The sequence below is a fragment of the Meriones unguiculatus genome, chromosome 3 (assembly GCF_030254825.1).
Source record: "Meriones unguiculatus strain TT.TT164.6M chromosome 3, Bangor_MerUng_6.1, whole genome shotgun sequence".
Lineage (NCBI taxonomy): Eukaryota > Metazoa > Chordata > Mammalia > Rodentia > Muridae > Meriones > Meriones unguiculatus.
The window spans coordinates 27,236,738-27,244,192 of record NC_083351.1 but is presented as its reverse complement, the minus strand read 5'-3'; positions in this window follow the sequence as shown (position 1 = coordinate 27,244,192).

Below are 7,455 nucleotides of genomic sequence, written 5' to 3'. Positions count from 1 at the left end.
AGAAGGAAGTATTCTTTGAAGAATGCTTAATTTCAAAATTGAACTACTTTAGAAGTGAAGTTTTGAAACTCCGAAGTAGAGATGACAGAAGCTGCCTGGAAAAGCTCTCTTAACTAAGTTTTTACGTGAGGGAACCATGTCAGGATGGGTAAAGAGCCTTGCTGAGAGTTACAGGGAGCACGCTATGTACCTTAAACCGCAAGCCGAGGGGATGTGCTTCCTCAGGCCGAGCAGCAGCTGTAGAGCTGTGCTCGAGCATCGTGGATGTGGGATGTGGCAGAGCAGAGCATGCGCTCCAGCCTGGCACCTGTACTCATTTGCCTCCTTCCTCAGACCCAAGCTTGGGGGTGCCGCGTCAAGATTTGCATAGCACAGCTGTTGTGACACACACCTGTGGTCCTAGCTACTCAGGGACATTGCAGGAGGGCCACTTAGCCAAGAGCTTACCCCTCCCCCAATTGTGAGAGGACTTTTTTCTTAAAACAACCAAACAGCAAAAAACACAAGCTTAACTTAAAACTCCAGAGAGAGTTTGAAGCAAATAGTACATAGAATAGTGCATGGTTTTGGCCAGCCTGAGTTAGAGTAAGACCCTGTCTTAAAAAACTAAAACACCTTACACAGGCCCTCAATAAGTTACTTTTTTCTACCCTGACGAAATCATAAGTGCTGGGATGATTAAGAAAGGAAAAAAAGTAAGCCAGGCTGTGGTGATCCCAGCACTCGAGAGGCAGGTGGATCTTGGTGAGTTCGAGGCCAGCCTGGTCTACAAAGTGAGTCCAGAACAGCCAGGGCTACACAGAGAAACCCTGTCTTGGAAAAAGAAAAAGAGAAAAAGAAATGGATGTGGAAAGGAAAGTATTCATGAAGGAGGTTTACCCAAAATATGTGTGCCCGAGTGGGAGTTTGTCTTCAGTACCTCAGAGCTGGGGGCTTTCCAGGCCCTTAAACTTCCTCTGCCATGAGCCTTTTAGCTAGTTCTCAAAGCACCGCGCTTTCTGTGCCCCACAATCATAGGAACCCAAAGATGTAAATGATATATATGGTCATACAGATTGTAAACTTTATGTAGGTATTTTGTACACACACAGATGCACACAGATTATAAATTATAAATATGTATAAGGTATGTTAGCCGGGTGCAGTGGCCTCTCCTTGATCCCAGCCCTCAGAGGCAGAGACAGGTGGATTGCTGTGAGTTCAAGGCCAGTCTGGTCTACAAACTGAGTTCCAGGACATCCAAGGCTATGCAGAGAAACCTTGTCTTGAAAGAAACAAAACAAAAGGGCACACATATATGTGTATGTATATATCAGCATCATTTGTGACTTTTGTTGATTTGTACTTCAACTCTCTGCTTGTACAGAGAACCTTGGTTCAAAAGATGGCATCTGCCTCAAACCTTATTGGAGAAAGCACTGAGAGTCATAGATCTTGGTAAGATTCTCTTTTTGTCCTTTCCTTGTTTTGCTTAGGCCATGTTGCTCTTGAACTCACAGACATCTGTTTACCTGTGCCTCCCAAGTGCTGGGATTAAAGCAGTGTCTTTGCCTTAATAAAACGCTTCTCTGAACTGCCTTACCAGACTAATGAGACACCCACGGACACGAGGGAGAAGCAACTACTACCAGTTGTCTTAGGTGGTTTATATTGCAGTCCTCATAATGCGGGATAGCTGCCCTGTTCCCGTTGAACAGATGGCACAGCTGAGGCACAGAGAAGGCAAACGGAAGTGCTGGAGTTGGAATTCAGTTTGTTTGCAGTCCTTAGACTAACCCTTGACCTTGCTGGCTTAGGAGGGAGGTTTGTTCGTATGTGTAAGGCAGAAAAGGGGTTCTACATTCAATCTGGAAGCATGCATCCTGTCATAGCTTGTGGGAGATGAACTTTTTAACAGATACGGAAGGACTGGAGACCTGCAGTAAAGAAGCCTGCTTACCTTGGCGAATGTTTCACAGGCCTGTTTAGGAAATGCCTGTCAAGCGGGGCGTGAACAACACACAAGGCTGCACCGAAACGTTTCAGTAGGACTGGGATTTATTTGGCTTTTACTTTCAGTGCTGGGGTGAGGTTGAGGGTAACTAACAGTGGTTGCTCTCCACCATTGTACTCCATCTGGTAAATACCATTTCCCAAGTATCTTGCCTGAAGCCAGCTGGTCTCTTGGCTGGCTAGTTCTATACCAGTCCTTGTAGGTAATGAGCTTATTTGACTAGCTTTTTTTCAACATGCTCACGCTGAGGAAAAGAGTAAACTGCCTCACACCCAGGCTTTGCTATGAAGGTGGGGGCTAGTTTTGTCATGTCTGATGCCTAAGCATTTGGCCTGTAGGTGGCGGTGCTGTATTATGTTAGGGCATAGTTTCTTGGCCCTGTGCTTTTTGCTTGTTCTTAGCTGAAGTCGACCCTCTGGGAAGGTATTCAGGATATGCTGAGAAATTTTATTGGAAGTGGATCGGTTTGCAACTTTCTCTAGGATGAAGGTCACAACTTCGATTGTGTGTTGAGTTACAAAGGGTCCTTAAGAAGATAGCTCTGTCTGCATTCCCATGGCGGGCAGGACCCGCTGTTCCCTAAGCCATTTGTTGTAGATGAGCTGTGAGTACCCTTAAAGACTCCCACGGGGAGGAAATGCCATGTATTTCCTTTGCCTGAAATGAGGGTTATTGAAATTATTTCACACTTGATCTTGAGAGATAAAAATCCCCTAAAGAGAAAGTTCAGCATCACATGATCCTTTGGAACCAGCTTTCTTCCAGGGTTGGCCTTCGCTCCATAACCACTGCGGCGACTTTGTTCTGCAAAGACAAACCTTAATGCAAAAGGAAATAGATTAATCAGTGCACCTCCAGAGCTGTTTAAAATACAACTTAGGGGGCTGGGGAGATGGTTAGAGGTTAAGAGCACTGACTGTTCTTCCAGAGGTCCTGAGGTCAATTCCCAGCAACCACACAGTGGCTCATAACCATCTATAGTGAGATCTGGTGCCCTCTTCTGGTACACAGGCACACATGCAGGCAGAATGCTGTTATTAATAATAAATAAACAAATCTTTCTTTAATGCATAAAATAAAACTTACAACATTGTGTATTCAGCAACCTCAGTTAAACTCAATGGGACAGACACACAGACATGAATGAAAGTAGAAGGGAACCTAGTTGGAAAACATGAACAAAATATATGTATGTGTAAGGAATTGCTAAAAATATATTAACTTTAAACAATTGCAAAGGACAGAATGAGGAACTGAATGATAGGAAACCCCCATCCACTGCCCCTGACTTCAAAGTTACCAGCATCTACCAACCCCAGCTCTCAAGGTGTCACAACTTTTTCTGGAAGTTTCTTACACTTTAAAAAGTATCATTCGAGCTGCAGTGATCAAATATCAAGATGGCATCTGGGAGATGATTGGGTCAGTTTGTTACAACACAACCTACACAATGGACAGAAACATGGACTGTGAAAACAGAATGTTAATATTCTGCAACGTTCTTTTTCCGCTTGTTTCTTTTAAAATTATTATTTTATTTTGTGTATGTTCCTGAGTATACGCATATGCACCACATGTGTGCAAGAGACTGAGGAGGTTAGGGGAGGTGTTGGATCCCCTGGAACAGGAGTTACAGATGGTTGAGAGGCACCCTTTGGGTGCTGGGAGCCAAACCTTGGTCCCCACAAAAGCAGTTAGTGCTCTTAACTGTTGAGCCATCTCTCCAGCTCCTTGTGTTTCTTTCAGAACCAAGCTGGGGCACATGCAGTTTAGATATGTTCTGCGCATCTCATTGAGTGTCTTCTCCCGTCTCTATCCAAGGTAGCATACACACCTTGCATTCCAGGTAATGGGCCACCTCGAAAGGGTTTGTTGATTTATTTGAATAGACAGGGCCTATTTTATTCCAAGAAAATGCAGCTGGAATGTTCTGTCTAGAGGTTTTGTTCCAGAGAAGGCCCTAGCCTGGCAGCTTTGGGAGACAGACGAACAGCCCAGAGCTCTACCAACCCTTTCTTTAATACCTGACCTGAGTTTGGAAATGGATCAGCTTATAGTCTCTATGCATGGAGGCTGCCTTCATGTGCCAGCATCACTCTTTATGAGTTAAGGACAGAGCACTCTCTCTCTTGAGATTTATTTATTTTATGTGTATGAGTGTTCTATCTGCATGTACATCTGCATGCCAGAAGAGGGCATCAGATCCCAGTATAGATGGTTGTGAACCACTATGGGGTTGCTGGGAATTGATCTCAGGACCTCTGGAAGAGCAAGCAGTGCGCTAAACCACTGAGCCATCCATCTCTCCAGCCCATGACAGAGCTATCTTACTATATGCCCCTGTGGTAGACTTTTGGCAAAAATGGGATAATTGAGAAAGGCAGGCTATTTGACAAAAAGGAACTCCTGTGGGGCTTGGGCTAGAAATGACCTTTGACAACCAGAGTGATGGGGAGGAGACTAGGCTTGAGGGTGGGCTGCTGCACTGAGCAAGGGGCAGGGCACATGCAGGGTGGGCTCAGGGAGGACCGTGGTCAGCTGGTTGAAGGAGGATAGCTGAGATGGTGTTAGGATACTCTTGGCTTGACAGAGGGAGTGCAGGTGCCTGGGAAGGAATGTTTACTAGCAAGGTTCAACTTAAAAACCCGGGAGAGGGAACAAAGAACAGCCGTTGATCTTGCCTGCAGATATTAGCGACCTCAGAAGTCCTTCAAACTGAAGATCTGGGCTGCTTTACACCTCTGAAGGTCTCTGACTCTGCCCTTCCGAGGCACCATTAGGTCACGAGTTATTTATTTTTGACTTTTTTTTTTTTTTTTTTCAGATCCAAGATAATTGTCAGAAAAAAAAATGTTTGTTGAGTTACTATGTTTATTTCCCCCCAGTCTACCCCCAATGCTCCTTTCTTGGATTATTTTCTTTCATTAAAAATCGCAGAGCCGGGTTGGAGAAATAGCTCAGTTGGTAGAGCGCTTGCCTAGTGGGCACGAGGCCCTGGCTCTGCCCTTAGGACCACAGAACGCTGGGTGTGGCAGCAGTGCACACCTGCAGTCTCACCACAGGGGAGGTGGAGGCAGGTGGACCTGAGTTCAAGGCTATCGCGGTCTATATAATGAGTTCCAGGTCAGCCGGGGTCACATCGGGGGATCTGCTGTTTCAAGGTATGGGGGAAAAAAATCCAGACTTAGGTTCTAATGGCAGTCACACTATATCGTTATAAGCAGTAGTGCTTAGAGCTCTGCTAGGCTTCCCGACTCCATCCAGTGGAAAGTAGATCTAGACTACAGATGAGGGAACTGAGGCACCCACGGGAAGGAGCGTGGAGGAATGTATTTCCAGGTGTGTGTGTGTGTGTGTGTGTGTGTGTGTGTGTGTGTGTGAAGTATGATCTCATGCATCTCCACTTAGTGCTGAGATCACAGGCATGTGGCACGACAGCCAGCTTCATATTGCACGATTTTTCTTTCCTTTTTTCCAAGACAGGGTTTCTCTGTGTAGTCCTGGCCCTCCTGGAACTCGCTTTGTAGACCAGGCTGGCCTTGAATTCACAGAGGTCTGCCTGCTTCTGCTTCCCAAGTGCTGGGATTAAAGGTGTGCTCCACCAACGCCCGGCAGAGATTGGAGCTGAAGTCTCCTCTGTCCAATGCCAGAGCAAAGTCCCACCTTGTTGATGGCAGAAGGGCTACACGTGGACACGGAACGGTGCATCCTGGGACCCTGAGGGAGCTGCACTACCCAGGCCCCAGGACCTGGTGGATAGACAAATGCTCTCCGTGGTAATAGCCGTGTTATTCAACCTCTTGCAGTTGGGGGTGGTAGACATCTGGACCTACTGTGCTCATCCAAACCCTCACCTTGGATGGGCGGTATGCAGGGCAGATTTCTCTGGTGGTGAGGTGGAGGGTTTTGTCACAGCAGCTGGTCTTTTCCTGACAGATACATCTGCGTACCGTGTCTTCTGTATTGGTCATGACCCTTGGTTAGGAACTCAGACCGACAGTCAGCGGGAAAGGAAATAATTGTGGACCAGAACCAGATACAGTGGTGTCTGCTTGTAATCACAGCACTCAGGGAGTGGAGGCAGGGGTTTTTAACTCAAGGTCAATTTAGACTGTACAGACCCTGTCCCCTCAATAACAATAATAATAATAATAATAATAATAATAACAACAATAATAATAATAAAATTATTATTGTAACGAAATGAATTGGGAAGATCTAATTTTTATGCCAAGTTAAAAATTCAACAACATAACTCCTTGGCCAGAACCAGTTTCTCAGATGACAGCATTTGCAGTGTGAGGTCAGGGAAATGCTCTTTACGGTCACTTGTAGTGAAGGGGGTTCACCACGTGAGCATCAGAGTCAATGGATGGGCACAGGGCTTCTGAAAGCCCCTGAACTTGTGGCAACGTCCTCTGGACCAGCTAGACAGAGCCTGCCCGTCCTGCCTTGCATTCAGAAGGATGAAGAGCTAATGAAGAGCTATCTGTACATGCAAGCATAAGCCACTTAGGAAGCTCCTCTGGATCAGACCTGGCTGCACACTCAGCATTTTACTTTCTTTTCCTCTTGAGGTTCCCACTTGTGCCCCCATCGATGTAAACTCTATAAAAGGAGAGTTTCTCCTGAAACTGACACATCAGCAGTTGGTCTGGGCGAAGGAAGTCGTGAATCTAAAACCAGTTGTCCTGTGGTCCAGGAGAGCATCAAGCTGATAGTCTTAGCAGCCAAAGCAAGCCCCTGCCATTACTTTCTGCCTCTACGTGGCTAACAGCCTCTTCCTCTCTGGATGTCTGAGGTTTTGTCTGTTTGCTCAGGTCCCTGGCTGGGTTCCTCCCTTAGTGAGCTTTAGACTCTGCTTTTCTCTCGGATTCTCTTCTTGATAAGTCTCCTGCCCACCTCCTTCCCCTCTTCCTCCCGTTCCCCTTCCCTATTCCCTCTGTCTTCATCTGTGTTTGTGTGGGCCAGATGCTGCCGTTTCCCCCCTCATTGTCTGAGAGGAAGTCTCACCTGAAGGTCACTGACTGAGCTATAGCAGCCGTTCCTCAACCTTCCTGATGCTGTGTGTCTTTAAAACAACTCATGTTTTGCTGACCCCCAGCCACGGAATTATTTTTGTTGCTACTTTATAACTATAATTTGCTACTGCTATGAATTGTAATGTAAATACCTGTGGGTTTTTGTTTTTGTTTTTATTTTTGTTTTTTGTAGTCTCAGGTGGCTCCTTTGAAAGGGTCTTTCGACCTCCCAAAGATCACAACCCATAGGTTAAGAGGCGCTGAGCTAGATTATTTGGCCAGCAGCCCCAGGTATGCCCGTTTCTACTTCTCCAGTGCTGGGATTGCGGGTGCGTGCCACCACATCTGGATTTTTATAGGGGTGCTGTGAAGCCAAAGTTAGCAAAGCACTTTACCCCTAGTTTCTGTTATGCAGCCCATGCTCATTTAGACCTGTAATTT